Source organism: Wyeomyia smithii, chromosome 2, assembly GCF_029784165.1.
Source record: "Wyeomyia smithii strain HCP4-BCI-WySm-NY-G18 chromosome 2, ASM2978416v1, whole genome shotgun sequence".
NCBI lineage: Eukaryota > Metazoa > Arthropoda > Insecta > Diptera > Culicidae > Wyeomyia > Wyeomyia smithii.
Window position 1 is genome coordinate 219300012 of NC_073695.1, and position 16930 is coordinate 219316941.

Below are 16930 nucleotides of genomic sequence, written 5' to 3' on the forward strand. Positions count from 1 at the left end.
ATCATGGAAGTTGAGATCAATATTTGAAGTAAGCCAAGTTTCACAAAGGGAAAATGCATCGCATTTGTTTTTATTTATCAAAACTTTAAACGAATCAATTTTTGGTAAAATACTTCTACAATTCCACTGTAAGACAGAGATAGAATCCTTCATATACGCCGTTGAATTAGGCATCGAAGGATACAATCGCTGCAAGGAGAGGCCATTGGGCAGTCAACTGCTTCAAAAATGATCTAACTGTTGGGAGGAATGCTGTAAGAAAAATTTTAATTGGATCGGGTACATTGAAAGTTTCAAAAATCCAGTCCACAATGTCAGAAAATTTCACTAATCCAGAGTTTGTTTCATCAACTGGGAATGTAAAAGGAGCAACTGGGGTTTTAGATGTTCCTGGCAGTGCTGGGAACTCCTTCTGGGACTTTAAATTTGCCAGCCCAGGAGGAGTTTGCTTCGGTTTTTCCGCAGCACTGTTTGGTTTGTTTGTAACTTTCATTCCACTTTGAGAAATCTTAGGACCTTTTCTGGGAAGTTTAGGAGAGGAAATATTTTTCCTCTTTCTAGACTCCCCGGGATTGGCGTAAGATGCTCCCGCTGGTGAATCGTCAGAATCGGTTTCATCAGAGGACAACAGATCGAAGGGGTTCGAAGTAACGGGAGAAGTGGTAACGGTCTTCTTCAGCATGTCAGCGTAGGAACGCTTTGAACGCTCTTTGAGAGACCGTTTTATTTTATCCCTGCGCTGCATGTACACCGCACATGTCGAGAGCTCATGCAGATTTTCTCCGCAGTGAATACACTTTTCAGCGTTAACACTGCAAGAATCTTCCGCATGAGACTCCCCACACTTGCCACAACGTGCCTTATTGCAGCAGTAGGCGGCTGTATGGCCTAACTGCTTGCAATTCAGGCAGTTCATGACGCGGGGCACGTAGAGCCTCACAGGGAGACGAACCCGGTGGATCGAGACGTGGCTTGGTAGTGCAGACCCGGCGAACGTAACTCGAAACGAGTCTGACGGAGTGTATACTGTTTTGCCACCGATGATCGATGCTGACCGCAATTGCTTGCAGTCGAGCACCTTTACTTCGGGACACGTTTTGTTCTTAAAGCACCCTTTGGCATTTTGCAGTATACACTCGACGGACAGACTCGAATCGGTTATGACACCGTCGATCTCCACGTCTCGTGCGGGTATGTAAACGCGATACTCGCGTGTGAAGAGCTCAGAGCAAGCTATATCGTTGGCCTCTTTCAGGTTACCGACCACGACACGGAGCTTGTTAGGCCGGACCTTGGAAATTTCGGTCACGCCCTTGTACTCCTTCGTCAGGTCTTTAGAAATCTGCAAGAGGTTCAACTTTTTCGATTTCGGTCCTGCCTTTGGCCGAAAATAAACAGTATAGCTGCCCTGGGCTCCGTCTGGGTAAAGCCTGGGGCGAGGGGGACTGAAGAATGAACAGGGGAGGGGGTAACAGAATGGTCAGGGTCAGAGGGGTTCGGGGATGGTGGCGCGGGAGGCGAGGGATCTACATCCATCGCGCTAAGTCTAGCGCACTAGCGCTGACAAGAACACGTACCTTTTTATTTCTCCCTTCCAGTAAGGTTGGTTGTCCGATCGTTCGAAGTAGCAGCCGTTACAGCCAGCAGCACCAATACAGCAGCACCAAACAGCCACCAGCAGCGAGCCAGGTGTGAGATCACTCCACACAGCGATACAACTCGCTGACACTGATGGCTTCTTCTTTTTCCTCGTTTGTGTCTCGTCCACTGCTGTAGCACAATCCAGCCAGCAGCCAAATCGGCTTACGCACCAGCTGGCAGTCACGATGCGAAACAGTTGCACAAAGGCACGACCTTGAACCCGGATTTATTTCACTCGACCAGGCAAACAATGCCAACACTTGTTCACACGTCTTTTGTTTTATACTCTATCGGACCGATCACCAAACACGTCCAGTACTGATGCGTGTTCGGCACAGAATGATTTAACTCCTTGTCCTTGATGAAAATCAGAAGTTAGATGAGCAGAAGATAGAAACGAGCTGATTTGCACCTTTAGTAACTTTTCAAAAACTTTTGACAGTACACATAACAATGTGTCAATGATTTTCTTGCAATAGGTTAGGGAATACAGTTTATTTGTTTATTTGTTTATAGCATCATCTGACAGTTGTCTTAATGAATCGATAGTTAAAAGGAACTTAGTCTAACAATTTTCTTTTTAAAAATATGTGTGGATTCACTAAAGTTAAAAATATGTTCAACATTTGTGAAAATTCTAACCATGTATGCTGCAGGCTCGTAGTAACCGTAGTTCGTGCGGTGGAATGTATTTAGTAGCATCGTTGAAGATCTCAGCATGCGATGTGAAGCGCGAAAATTTATCGTGGATTAAAATTTTCAAAATAAAACAGAGCGGGTAAACTGCACATTCAATAGAACAAGCAGAGTTGCCAGAATTGTTTGTGGTAAGTCATTTTGATAGTGTGAAGCGGTAAATTTCAGTTATAATTCTCTTTCAACTCACTTTCGTAAAATGAAGATAAACGCTGTTTTATTGACTTGAAGTTATTCGAAAATAATGTTGAAGGTACTTGGAACCTAGTTGTAAGTAGAGTCCCACTCCACCGATAAAAAAAAAAAACAGAACAGTATGGGTGGATCTGACTTTTGTTCGGTGAAAATGATATGTCAAATTTATATTTTAATGAGAAGCAAACACTCATCTTCCCTGCGTGAATTGAAAATGCGTTGTCGTCCTTGAACGGTTGGTTTGATAATTTACAAAGCTACGGAACAACCGAATCATGCCTTCACTCAGAAGAGCACACGAAGTACATTAGTTTCTCATCTTCTCAACCGTCAAGGCTATACATTTGCCTTGACGGTTAAGCAAATCATATCGTTAAGATGGCACCGAAGACAAGCGGCAAAGCAGCCAAGTTCAGACTCCCGCACGTTTGCTGTTTTTAGGAGAGCTAACCAAGCACGTTGGGTCCGAATCTAAAGCTAAACTAAAGCTGTTACGAAATAGACTAGATCAAATAAACTGTTTCATTCCTTCAGACAAGTACAAATTACAATTGGCCTCTCTTAGAGCCACAAACACGTTCTTGTTGCAATGATGAATTTTGGGCAGAACTTAATTCTGCTTTGAAAATGGAAATTGTTTGAAAAAAGTTTTTTTTATCGCTATTGGCAACCTTTTAGCGAGTGGTAATAGAATAAAAACTACTTCGATTGAATAAATTTGAGGCGCTTGAAAGTGCAATCGTGTGTCACATTAGGATAGTGGCAATTATGTTTGATTAATTGTGCGGATTGTCATTTACCTATGACAGTTTTCTTATTATTCCTTCGCAAACTGCAACCAAGCAAACAACACATATTACAAATAAGTAAATGTACAGCACGCGCACAACTAACTATTAACACTGTCACAACAGCTGAAAACGAACGTGCCGGATCCAGACAGAATCACTAATATGTCCGAATATGTTTAGCAGTGCTACAGATAAGCCTGTATGACGGTGCTTCCCACACAGATGGGAGATCAAAAATCTAGCGCTGTGAAAGGTGATCTACAAGAACAAGGGCGGTCCGCCGGAATGAGCGTGTGTTGCACCAAATCTAATACAAATATATTATATTTGAAATCGCCGTCTGCTGCGTTGCGACTTGTCGTAGCTTTACTTGCTGCTGAACAAATTACTTTCCAGCAACGGTAATCTGATAGACAATGAAGCCTAATTTTGTGCTTACTAGCTTTTATCCTTTTCTACCGATAGTTAAACTTCCGGTGTGCGTGTCGTTGTTCACTCGAGCGTGCAAAACAACAACAACAACAAATCGTTTAGAAAGTCAACACGTTTGTAAACTTACTTGTCGGCTGTGCTAGGGAAGGAAGCTTGTGACTACTGGTTTATTTTGATTTAGACTGAGTGTGAAAGTCTTACCTGACATTTGTCCTAGTTTTCAGCTCTGATTGGTAAAATTCTCAAAAACTCACGTAAAAGCACTTGTATTTGCAGAAATATATGAGATGAATTTCTACAATTCCTAAATATCAACTGTATGTATTTTCATCTGTTTTCACTGCGTTGAAGAAAATCAAAAGTTGCCAAGTAAGTTTCTGATAATACGAAAAAATCATACTGGAAATGTTGAATTATTCCGACATAACTGATATAAATTGAATATACAGCACTGTTGTGGTGACCCAATTTTGCACGTAAACAACTACAGCGGATAACTAGGTAACCTACTACGACGGGCTGCGGCTACGTTCATTCATGATAATGTGATTCATTCATGATTGACAGTGTGATGAATTTGGGGGCGTCGTGAGATGAATAATTGAGCAGTGATTCAAGTTTTGAGATGGATATGGAAGCGTTGTAAAATATGGATTGTTTTACAAAATTCAGGATAAATCTAGCCAGTTTTACTTAATATACAATGCTGAACGATTCCATAAGAGCACGTAAGCATATTTAGTTTATTTGTTCAATGATTTCGTGGAATTTTGGTGTTTAATCCGTGCATTCATCGTGAATATCGGCTTAATGAGATGAATAATGCAGTTCCCCTAGTTCAGAAACTTGTGGTTGTACAGAAATACTGTCTGAAAATAAATTGAATGGCGGATAACACCTCTGAAAAAAGGCTTTTGGATTAAAAAAAAATAATCAACACTAAATTTTGTGATGTGGTAAAAGTTTGTAGGTAGTTTCTAAAGCTCAAACTAACTCCAACGTTTCAATATGGGTACTTTGAAAGAGAACCTACCTAACTATGACAACCTATCGTGAAGCTTTGTACGCTGAACGAAAAACGGTACAACTTTATGTAAGTTTTTTGAGAAAAAACAGTGTCAGAGTTTTTGAAGAGAAAAAAATGTACTATTTTTATAAAATGTTTTTAATAAATTTATAGATCCCCTGAGGAAGGCCAAGTTCAAAGGCAGAAACGTCGGACATAAAACCTAGTAGCGTTTTGATACATCCCTAAGACTGAAAAAGCTATAAATCTAATGCAAAAAATTAGGAAAATGCTTCAAAACCTAACTTTTGAGTAAAAAAAACTTATATTTCTCCATCCTAAACTTTTCAATCAAAATTCTCTCAGGCAAGTTGGCGAAACTGTCCCGATTTTTTACGGTTTTCAATTTCAAGGAGTGTCTAAAGCAATTTGAATATTGTCTGGATTATTTGTCCTGATTCCAAGCCCATTACCTGCTAATAGTGACAGTGAAATAAAACCGTAAGATAGCTTACTCGGGTACAAAAGCATTAAAAGCACAATTTAACTTATTCCGCTGAAAAACAACTCATGATCGCTAAGTGATGCAAAAAAAAGCATAAAATAAAACCTTTCGTCGGCACCGTAGCCACTAACCGAGCCACAGCACTGGTCCAGCTCAAAACCGTCTGCAGAACGGCTCTTGAATGTAGTTGCATTCAGTGTCAGGGTGCAGCCAGCGGTTGTGCGCGCCCATTAGCATATACATGACGTATGTGGTCCGTGAAAAGAAAAAAAAAAACAACGTTAACCGACGGCCTTGAATTAAAATTTGCATTTGGCGAATTTGGATCGTTGCTGGTGCTGCTGTTGGCTTGCATAGAGTTGCAGGTTACGAATTGCAGTATCAGTGGTCCTAAACTGAGATAATACCATTCCACTGGTTACAGAGAATGATTGCGCTTTATCAGTCTCAGCTAAGCGAACAAGATGCTTCATTAACAATAGTAATCGCATCTAACATGTGCCAGATTACAAACAAAAATATTGACTATTTCATTTGTTACGACGGAAAGGCTTAAGCGTCAAAAAGCGGCCTCTCATGGTGGAACTGCGTCGTTTTGTAGTTCAGTTGTAAACAATCACAGGAAAAGTGTCTGTGACGAAAAGTAAGTTTTTAAAAATAGGAAACCAATTTGCGATTCAATCGTGACAGAAAAGCGTCAGTATGCGTCGTCCGAATAACGTTTCGGTATGGTACGCAATGCTACGGTTAAACTAAACACAATCAGGCTCTTATTTATCATCAACCTGCGCTGCCAGGCCATCCAACGAAAGCAGCATCTCCGAATTGAAATATAACTTGTTAATGGCCTATAAACCGTTTAAAAATAACCTCTTTTGAAAGTGAAATATGATTACTCGAACAAAGCTCCAACGTCGGATGGGCATTCATAAACAGATTTTCTCCTTGAATATGCATATCCAATGGTGGTGCATCACGCAATTCAATACGATAACGTCTAGCACTAGATGCTAGATGCTTCGCGCCGATGCAATATTGTGCCTGGCGTTTCTGTACAGCAGCAGCAGTTGCATGCTGCTGCTGCTGCACCTTTTCCCGTGCTGACAAACACTCAAACGACTTGCGCACTTTGGGCTGATGACCGCATTTCACGGTACTTCGCTGCAATCCATATAATTATGCATTTCCCTTAATCATCGTCCGGATGAGGTGCACTTTCTGCAACTGCACACCATAGAGAGCGCATTAAGCGAAACGATAGCAACGACGACGACGACGACGGCGATGGCGGCTGCGATAGCGATAAACACTTCTAACTCAATCATCGTTATCAGAGGGCTGCTGATGATTTTTATGAGGCGAAATTATTCGTTCGTGGAATAAAGTCTTTTACAGGATTATAAAGTTTGCTACCGACTCTGATAGATACGAATTGTTTTTAGTTTTGTTTCAACGCTATTTCCCCTAAACTTTGCTGTACAGATTAAACTAGTTGAAGAGTCCAAAAAAAGGCACTGAAACAAGCATTCATAACTTTGTTGCTACTGAAGAGTATCATTCAGTGATTTACGACTGCCGGTGTAAATAATCCCCATCAAATATTATATCGATAGCGTTATCTTAGTCTTGCTGGCCGTGAAAAAACGAACAAATTCATTTCCCTGTTTGTTGATGGCAAAAACAGGAACGTAGCGTGGAGGGTCGCCATGACCATTATCGACATTGACTATACATAGATATTGTTTCGAGTGTCCACCAGGCTACTCTGCCCACTACGTGTTGTACAGTGTCTAGTATAGTATTCGCTATAAAGCAATTACTCAGTTTAGCTGCTTGAGACCACGTAAACACACAGACGGTTTGACGAGTTAGTCTGCACTGCACCGATGGGAGCGAAATTGCATTTTACAGCACTTTGTTTGCGAAATTAAATTGAGCCTCTTGAGTTGCGATTATAATTTTCACTTTTTACTTCCTGGCTGCTGCTTGGGTCGCGGCAATTCGCATCTACGACCCTCTCTATGTCTGCTAGTCGCATGCACTCTAGTTGTCGTGTGCTTGGTTACTCAGCCAGCCTCGCGGTTGGTGTATTTAAGTCGAGACACAAAGAACTAGACGTGGTGTGGGCGTGCCGCCGTGTCGAGTAGTGAAGTATCAGGAAGCGTTAGGTGACGTGGCAGTTTTGATGTATATGCTAAGTTGGAACCCCTATTTTGTGTACTTAGCTAATTTAATTTTCACCGCTTGGTGTCTACTACACGCTGCGCTGAAATCCATAATGCTAATTAAAACTGGAGGGTCGCTCATTTTTAACGCAATTTTAAGACAATTGTTACGAAAAGTTGCCTTCTAGTATGCATAACGTACTATTGTTGATCCCAATTTTTTAAGCTTTTCACTATTGTTTCGGTTAAACTTTATTTTCATTTTCGTTTTTTACACCATTTATTTTTATCATGTTCAATATTTTATGTTTTTTGCAATATTTGTTGTGATGTTATATCTGTTTCCTCAATCACATTTTTTTTTCTTATTTTGTAGTTATTCGTGTCTGTTTTTGTCTGTAATTTATATAATATCTAAAGCCTTTGTAATTTTTTGTGTAACATTTCTCTAATTTATCTCACATTTTTGATTTTTGGATGTATTTTTTGTGCTTTAACTTTGTTGATATATTTTGGTGTTTTTGTCATTTTTATATATTGTATATATTTGTGATATTTTTGAGATATTCAATTTTTTTGATTTTTGACATTTTTAACATTTTAATGTTTTGATGTTTAGAAATTTTTAATGTGACATTGACGTTGTGCTTTGTCTGATCGATTTTAATCACAAATATAAGTTAATGTTAATTCATTCATTTTTATCACTTTTGCTAAAAAGGAACGGAACATATCCAGCTACAATTTTGCAGTCTATATCAATTGTTTATGATCTAGCTGATACTACAGCTTCATTTGAGTGAAACTTCGTCTTACCTGGGAAGATATCAAACCAACCATGTTACAGCTGAAACTGGAATGAAACAGCATTGCGTGATTAAAATCATACTGCTGCATAAATCGGCTTAGCGCACGTTAATATCCAATACCAGGTTAATCGTCGGAAGCAGTGCATTATGCACAAAACATGCTCGCCCGGTGAAAAAGCGGCAATCAAATGTATTTGCATGCGAGATTTCGCACGCATTTTCGTGAACAACACACGCAAATGCGCCATAGATGACATGTTCCACCAGAACGCGGGTGCGGCATCGAATGCAACGTTCGCCTCTCATGTAGAGATAATGCGCCATTATGTAGCGTGAAGTGAGCTATCTAAGGTGTGATACACGCCCCAAAACCGCCGCGGTTTCTTTGTTTGGGTACTAATTTTCAAATGTCACGAGTGAGCTAATTTGAATGAAAGTTTGTAGCAACATTCGCTGTAGGTTATAATAAGGGACAATGTTGTGCGAACAGATTTTTTTAACTGCTGGTGTACAAATGCAAACAACCAGCTTTCTACCTAATTGTGGTTGTGAAATTCATTTCATGAAATTTTTGTTTTGCCTGGTTATTGATGAATAAAAGATGAACGCACTTCTTGAGTAGATCAAAGTTTTTGACGCCGTTATAGTAATTAATGACAAGATTAGGGACGCGTGCTGGAACGCATGTCTATGAATTTGTCTTATATTAGTAGTTTGGAATCAATTTCCCAAGTTTCGCGATTTATCACACTACAATGTGATATTCGACATCGACTAACATAACAAAGATATTGATTCTTCGAACGAACTGTCCTTTGATTAACCTTGTAAAGAAGCATAAATGCGTTTCAGTGTAACTAAATCAAGTGCGACAGGTTTGCTATTGATAACACAGGCGGCCTTAATTTTTATCTATCCAAACAAACATTTTTCCTGAGTCACCGCTTCCGCTTATCATTTGTGGGTTAGTAGCTCATATGATTAAGTCCAGTTATGATGGTCAGTACAAACTTGAACTCGCGCAAATTAGGTATTTTTAGACATTACGCAATGTTTGGCAATGTTTTTAGTAGCGTGACAGAAATATTTAAGTCAAGTTTTGATAGTTAAATAGTATTATCGATATTACTAACCGCGTTTTTTTTTTTAATTTCTTTTACAGGTTTTAAAATACTATGTATAATCCAAACAAATTAATAACAGGTAAGTAAAATTTAAAAAGCTGATATATGATACTTTTTATATTGTATCATCAGCGCCGTAATGTCATGATTCACTCTTCAGGAAAAAGTGACGGAAATGTAATAACACATTTCGATATTTACTGACACTAATTTAGCAGTAATGCCGAACGCCGTAAATTGCACCGTTGCTGTGCTTTGATCGGATCTCCTCCCGACGATAAAGATCGCAGATCCATACACAGAAAGGAACTGATTCGTTTGCAGAAAGAACACTCTGGGTGTAGAGCATCGAGAGTTGCGCAATAAAGAAGCAAAGTTACGGCAATGCCATGACACGTTTCTCAGAATCCAACGGCCGGCTTGAGTTGGTTTGAGCGGCTCGCTCCATCACTGTATACCTATTTGCTATATATTTAATCGTACATTTACATTCGGTTTGGGAGTATGAAGTGTTTTTTTTTCTAATTTTTCGCACCTAACGCATCGCGGTTAGCCATTTAGTGCATACTCAGTGCGCTTGGAACGAAATTTGCTCGTTGTTTGAATAGTTTCGCATACCGGACATAATATAACTCTCATGAAATTGTTTTCAGAAACGTTAAATAATTCAACAAAATCTTACAGGTTTTGTCATACTTTATCTTGAACTACAATTGGCATGAAGTGTGCATTCAAAAAAACAATTGTTTATTTTTAATTTAGTTTTCAACTAGGTATTAGTCTCGGGCTGCAAGGTTACAGAGTTCGCTTTGATAAGTAGGGATTGATTAATACAATCACGCCATTCGATGTCAACAGTCTTAAGCATGTTTATTCTCTCTCTTACAAAAAAAACTAGCCTGAGGGGTACATAGTTGATACCTCTCCAGGGAATTATAATTGGCGATAATATTGGCAGGAACGAGGCTCGGTATAGTAGAGCAAAAAGCATACGAGCATGTATGAAAACACTCACTCTCAATAATGATAATGCAAATGAGCGAAATCATACCAAATCATCTGGAAATACGCAAAAAAAATTTCGATCATTTTTTATTTGAATGAACCTACGTATTTGGCTTGGCAAACGGAGCATTTTTTCAGATCGAGCGATTTTTGAGACCCGTTATTTATTTTCTCAAAGGGCGTATGCATTTTGGCATAGGTTTTATGGAAAGCATTGTAGCTCAAAAACCGTTGGTTGAATAGAAAAACCGTCTAAGAATGAGTTGTAGCGAATTGATAATGCCTCATAAGAATATATACCATAAAAAACATTTGTTGACTAAAAAATTGAAAATAAATATATTCTAATTTCAACATTTTTCAAGATATTTGTGTTTTAATGATTGCATTATTTTTTCCTCTATGAACTTCCTCACTGCGACCAGAATCGTTGATCTATTGTAAGATATGCCCGGGTGTCTGCTGTATCCCGCACTTCTATTATTAGCAATACCGCCATTGAGAAGTGGCATGCTTATTATTATTATTTTTTATCAGTGCTTGTGTGTAATGTGCTACCCTTCCTACTACACGCTTACTGTTCTCCTATACCGAGCCTCGTTCCTCTTGCCAAATATCACCAACTATAATTCCCTAGAGAAGTTTCGTCGTGCGTCCTTCTGGCCAGTTTTATTGATAAGAGGGACTTATTTTTGTTAAGAGGAAGTCTCGCAAAGGTATTGTAGATTTCAGCGTTTAGGGAAGGGTAACTGGTGGGCAGCCTGAGAATAAACCCATGCTCAAAGTCCTTTTTGGCATCGAATGGCCTGATTCTACTAAGATTCGAACCCACGACCATCCGCTTAACAAAGCGGACTCTGTAACCTTGCGGCTACGCAGCTCCCTTAATGATTTTAATAGATTTAGAAGACATCTGAAATCAAAAAGCTCTTGTTAGTTAACATTCTAAAGGCATTTTCGAGTTATTCAGAATTTGAGCTCGAAAAATCTCAGTCAAAAAACTCTCCAAAAAATTCTCTCAGAATAATTTACGATCCTGAATTCTCACCAAAGCTTTAAGGCCTAAGTCAAAGCTCACACGTAGGAGTCAAATAGTACAACCACTGCATGTGAGTGAAAACAAGCAAAGGACAAGTGATATACAGAACTAATAAAAAAGAAGGAAAAACTACAGCTGCACGGAAGGCTGAATAACGGTAGGAGAATTGTAGGCGCACAAAGTACAAAAATAACAATCATTTGAAATAACTTATCCCGACAGCTTAAAATTTGATTTAAAAATCATCCAGGAATACAATAGACCGCAAAGCTCATGCTTTAAACGAAGAATGCTACATTCGTAAGTTAATGTTAGTCCATAGTTTACAAACAAAAAATACTGTAAAACAACGTTTAATGAACTATTTTTAGAATTTCTTTGAAAAAGGCCGCAACCCACGCACATTGCTTCCAAAGCTGCAAAAACGTGATCGAAATTATTTTGAGCCAAAAACATTGATTTTAGAGCCGTAACGTCTTCAGCAAAGTTGTTCCATTATTCATTCTCCATGTTATAGAAGTTGCAATTATATGATTAATCCACTCAACAGTGAGAAACGAATTCTACTTGTCTCATTTTGGAATATAAAAATCCACTTTGTTCAACAAAGTTGTAGAAAATTTCTGAAGAAACAATTTTGTTGAAGACATCATACTTCTATATATCTATTAAAATGGACTTTAGTGGAGTTTTCCATAGATTACTACTAAAAATCTTTTTTTTTTCTATTTAACTTTTTATAGTGATTTTCCACAATTTTTAAATGTTCTACAAAATTGTTTGCTACAACAAAACAAACAATATATTTGAGAAAGGTTTACTTTTATCTCACATATATTTTTGGTTGTTGACGATTTTTGCTAGAACAATGCGCTAATTTACACTAATTACTCTTAACTCAAAAAATAATGATTTCAGAGTCGTAGTGTCTTCAGTAAAGTTAATCTATTCATCATTCTCCATTTTGTAGAAGTTAGAATTTTGTGATAAACCTACCTAAAAGTGCTAATTCTGCTAATTTGAATGAACTATTGCAAAGTTTTCTCTAGAATGCTGTTAAAATCATTTTTTTAATATAACTTTCAAGTGATTTTCTAAAGTTTCTCAATATTCTATATGGTTGTTAGCTATAATAAAACATACAAGTTCACAGAAAAAAGTTTTTTTCAGCTCTTAAATTTATTTAGTTATGAAAGATTTTTATTAAAATAATGCACTCATTTATTTACAAATATCTACACAGGAGACCGCGAGAGACAAATGCTTATATCTGGTTTAAATGATGTTTCACTTATACTTAAATGTAGAAATGGTTTAGTCTGCAGATATTTGCAGATTTTGAGAGGTAAAAATAAACTTTCTTCGATGAAATTGTTTGTTTTGAGCTGGCAAACAACAATGTAGAATATTGAAAAATTGTAGCAAATCACTACTAAATGTTACATTGAAAAAATTGATTTTTAGTGGCAAGCTGTAGAGAGCTTTACAAAAGTCCATTTAAAATGGCAGATAGAATTATGATGCCTTTGACAAAGTTATTTCTTATGAAATGTGCAACAACTTTGCCGAACGAAGAGAATTTTTTTTATGCAAAAAAGAAAAAAGTAAAATTTGCTTCTCACTTCTAAGTGGATTAATCACAAGATTGCAACTTCTATATAATGGAAAATAATCAATGGATCAACCTTCAACTATTGCCCTAAAATCTATTATTTTGAATCAAAATAATTTCGATCACGTTTCTGCAGCTTTGGAAACAATGTGCAACGGTCGAAACGTCGGAAGTGAAGTAAATTGATGTTTAGATTATTTAACACGGCAAAGCCGAAAAATTCAAATACATATATTCGATAAAATCGTCGGTCCATAAAAAATCCTAGACTTTTGTTAAAAACTGCGTAATAACTCCAAATTGAAAAAAATCAACACTTTTTATTTATCAAAATTTAGGGTTTGTTATCAATATTTTTTAATCAAAAAAAGGTTTTTTTTCACGGTGTATATTTTTTATGAGGCATTATTAATTCCCTACAACTCATTCTCAGACAGGTTTTCGATACAGCCAACGGATATTGAGCTAAAATGCTTTGAATAAAACTTATGCCAAAATGCATACGCCCTTTTACAAAATAACTCATGGGTCTTAAAAATCTCTCCACCTTGCTAAGCCAAATACGTGTGCAATGATACATTCAAATCAGATATGGTCGATATTCGACCATAGGTCATTAGGGGCTGTTTCGTTCTAATATTAGAAGTGAGGTGTAAAATATAACGTGACACCACGAAACTAAGAGAATGAAGTAATTTGAAAAGAAGCGGGACTATTTTTAACACTGGTATAACAAACACATCCCACAGACCTCCCCAGCTGGTCTTGAGGTACGATGCTGGCCTAAGAAGCCAGTCGTCGTAGGTTCGAGTCTTGACTCGGGAGAGACTGTTGGTGTCAGTAGGATCGTAGCGCTAGCCCCGCAATTGTCCTGTACACTTAACGGTCGGCCGCGAAGTCTGTGTATAGTAAACAGAAGGTCAAGTTCCGAATCGGAATGTAGCACCAAGGCTTTGCTTTTTTTTATAACATACACATCACGGATAGTATTATGTCAGTGCGAATGCCGTATGCGGTATGCAGTTTGACAATGACGCATCCATGCGACAATTGAGATAGATGTTTATAGTATTGTCGGCCTTTTCAAGGCTATCGACATATATTTAAAAGATGTTAGTACATGATTTTGTAATAAATCCGGTTCCGCTACTTGCCAACATTAAATGATTGAAAGTAGTGAAAAATGAGAAAACCATTTTGTTCATTAGAAAATCATGGGGCATCAGGTATCGGTTTTCAAAAAAATTGAGTTTTCACTACTATTAATCACTAAGACACATAAATATCTCTTTTTGAAAGAAAACGTGTCAACAGTGGGCTGCTTTCAGCGAGAATTGCTCAGATGCAGAATAGAAGGTCGTTACGTCACGCAACGTAAAAAAATAATGGTATAATTTTAAATTGGGCGGAGATAGTATGTGACAAACATTACGAATCGGAGTGATATAATGTCGGTGCGTCTGCGTATATCGCACGCGGTCTAACCCTGAACCCTGACCCTAATCCGTTCGGGAGCAGCAAGATAATGAGCATTTAAAAATATTACTGTAACATCCGTTCACTACACAGTATACCAGAACTACACATTGCAACACTCTGTTTGCTCGTCACGACTACCTTAACGAAATGAGTGATTGATTTTCGCACATTCTGCTTTGTAGTAAGCAAGCAAGCAACCTAAAGTGAGCGAGGGGAATGTGAGCTTGTGATTTATTGAAAGCTGCGAAACTGATTAGTAAAATTAAAATTAGATTGGAAACTTTTCACTGATTTACTATCGCAAACTTCACCTTTCGATCAAAATTAAAATCCGCTCAGTGGTAGGTACCATGATCGGAACAATTTTTATATGCAAAATTGCTCCACTTTATAAGGAGAAATTATTTTAAATATTTATCAGTATCATCAGGAAGTTTCATTAACATATTTGAGGTAATATTATTAATAGGAAAGTTTTATAAAATGATTTTTACAAGTAATCTGCCCTTACAATTGCTATCATACCTTGTGTTCAAGCAGTGATAATGGGATCAAATACTCGAAAAATACAGTATATTTTCCAGTGAAATACTTCTATAACATCTAAATTTTATGCAAGAACACTTTTTGTGCGAAATATTTGCTTTAAAGTTGAAATAATTGGTGGAATGCGACGGTCTGTTTTGTATCACAATCGAAGCAGCATTGAATCAAGGTGGAAACAGTTTACTTCTGAGACTTCACCGCTTCACTTTACCTGTGCTTGGTTTAATGATGAATTTCACGTAGGTACAATTCATGGAAAAGTGGTTGTTAGATTTTTTTTTTGACATACGCCCATGTTGAAATGTTGAGAACAGTTTTGGGCACTTAAATTGTCTGCTCAAGAAAATACTTGAGCTCAAATGGATGTGAAATAAAATGGCTGATCCGATTGTAATACATTTTTTGTTCCGATCATGATTTACCCTGTTCCAATAATTCTAAAAAGCAAAGCAAAGCCTTGGTGCTACATTCCGATTCGGAACTAGACCTCCTGTTTATTATATACAGACTTCACAGCCAACTGTTAAAGTGTACAGTACTATTGCGGGGCTAGCGCTACGATTCTACTGACACTAACAGTCTCTCCCGAGCCGAGACTCGAACCTACGACGACTGGCTTGTTAGGCCAGCATCGTTTATTGTTTGTGTGAACTGGAAAGATAGATTGTTTCGATAAATGTGATTTGTTTATGATTTCAAGTGATTTCCCATAGACGAGTTGACAATAATTGGAAAAATTGTTCTCGGAGCAATAGCTCGCTTAATAATAGACTTAATGAAAGACTTCGAATAAATAGACCATCTTTGAATGAAAAAAAAAGTTGTATGCTATTTTTGTGCAAGACTTTGTATCTTTAGGTGATAAGAACCTCATCAGTTGACGATGTTTATTCTTAACTTTTTTTCAAGGTGTAAAATTAGACACGGAAAAATAGCCTTTCACATTTAGGTATTAGAAATGATAATTGTTTTTTATCGAAAAAAATCTTTTTTTCGCAATGCCCAAACTTATTTTTTAATAAATGCATCTAGAGAAAATCGAAAGTTCCTAGAGGTAAGAGTATTGGCAAGATCTGGTTTGGTTCTTTACTATAGAAGTTGATTTGAATAGAATTTTGACAGAAGCAAGAAATTGTCAGCGTAATCCATAAACATATTGTATCAATGATGATAAATTGATGGCAAATAAACTACATTATATCCTTGTTGCTTTTTTTTTATTTCGTAGTCTCGCAGTTTAAAAAAATGTTCGTTTTAATAACCATTAGAACAATTTTCCAAAGAATGGTAACTGATTAGAATTTTACAGATCCTATAAATTTAACATAAACAGTCTTCAAAAAAGTTACAAAAAAAATCTATCCTTTTGAATAAACGTCAAAAAATAATTTGGATGTTAAATAAATTGCTTAAATTGCCGATGTGGCCAAACTTACAAAATTTGCTGGAATCCAAAAAAAAGCTACTAACAGCTGGGTGAATTAGCGTGGGTCCCTCACATGCGTAGTTTATAATCATAATGTTTTGATTTAATAAAAAAATATCTTCGAAATTTTCATTGGAATTTTCGCTATGCATTTGAGTTGGGGAGAAATTTCATTGCAAATTCATATATTCGCTTTTATGTTACAATGCATGGTTTACGAGCTATTATACCACCCACAAAGTATCATGCGAATCTTAGAGGGTGCTAGCTATCAAGTTGGCGCGAAATTCGTGTATAAAAATGTCAATTTTACAACATTCTCTTGGTAGATGGTAGATAATAATTCTTGAGCAGAACAGCAAGTTGTTTGTGTTTACCAAGTTTTTCATTTAACTACAGTATTTTCCAAATGTCGCTGTTTTTCCCCTTACAACCCATTTAGGGGAATCCCTCTCAATT

The 16930-nt window shown here is 37.3% G+C and overlaps 2 protein-coding genes across 3 annotated transcripts in view; both read left to right on the forward strand.

Annotated features, from left to right (window-relative positions):
* LOC129725965 (protein yippee-like) overlaps positions 1-16930 on the forward strand; it is a 171753-nt gene that overhangs the window by 58034 nt on the left and 96789 nt on the right. The window contains exon 2 of one of the 2 annotated variants that reach the window (XM_055682448.1): positions 9403-9443. The exons of the other annotated variant lie outside the window; for it this stretch is intronic. The gene's annotated coding sequence lies outside the window, so the exon portion shown is untranslated. The remainder of the gene's footprint in view (positions 1-9402; positions 9444-16930) is intronic. 2 annotated transcript variants of the gene reach the window in all.
* Positions 1-16930, forward strand: part of LOC129725964 (ras-related protein Rab-23) — a 109290-nt gene that overhangs the window by 57994 nt on the left and 34366 nt on the right. Inside the window, exon 2 of the mRNA XM_055682446.1 lies at positions 9403-9443. The gene's annotated coding sequence lies outside the window, so the exon portion shown is untranslated. The remainder of the gene's footprint in view (positions 1-9402; positions 9444-16930) is intronic.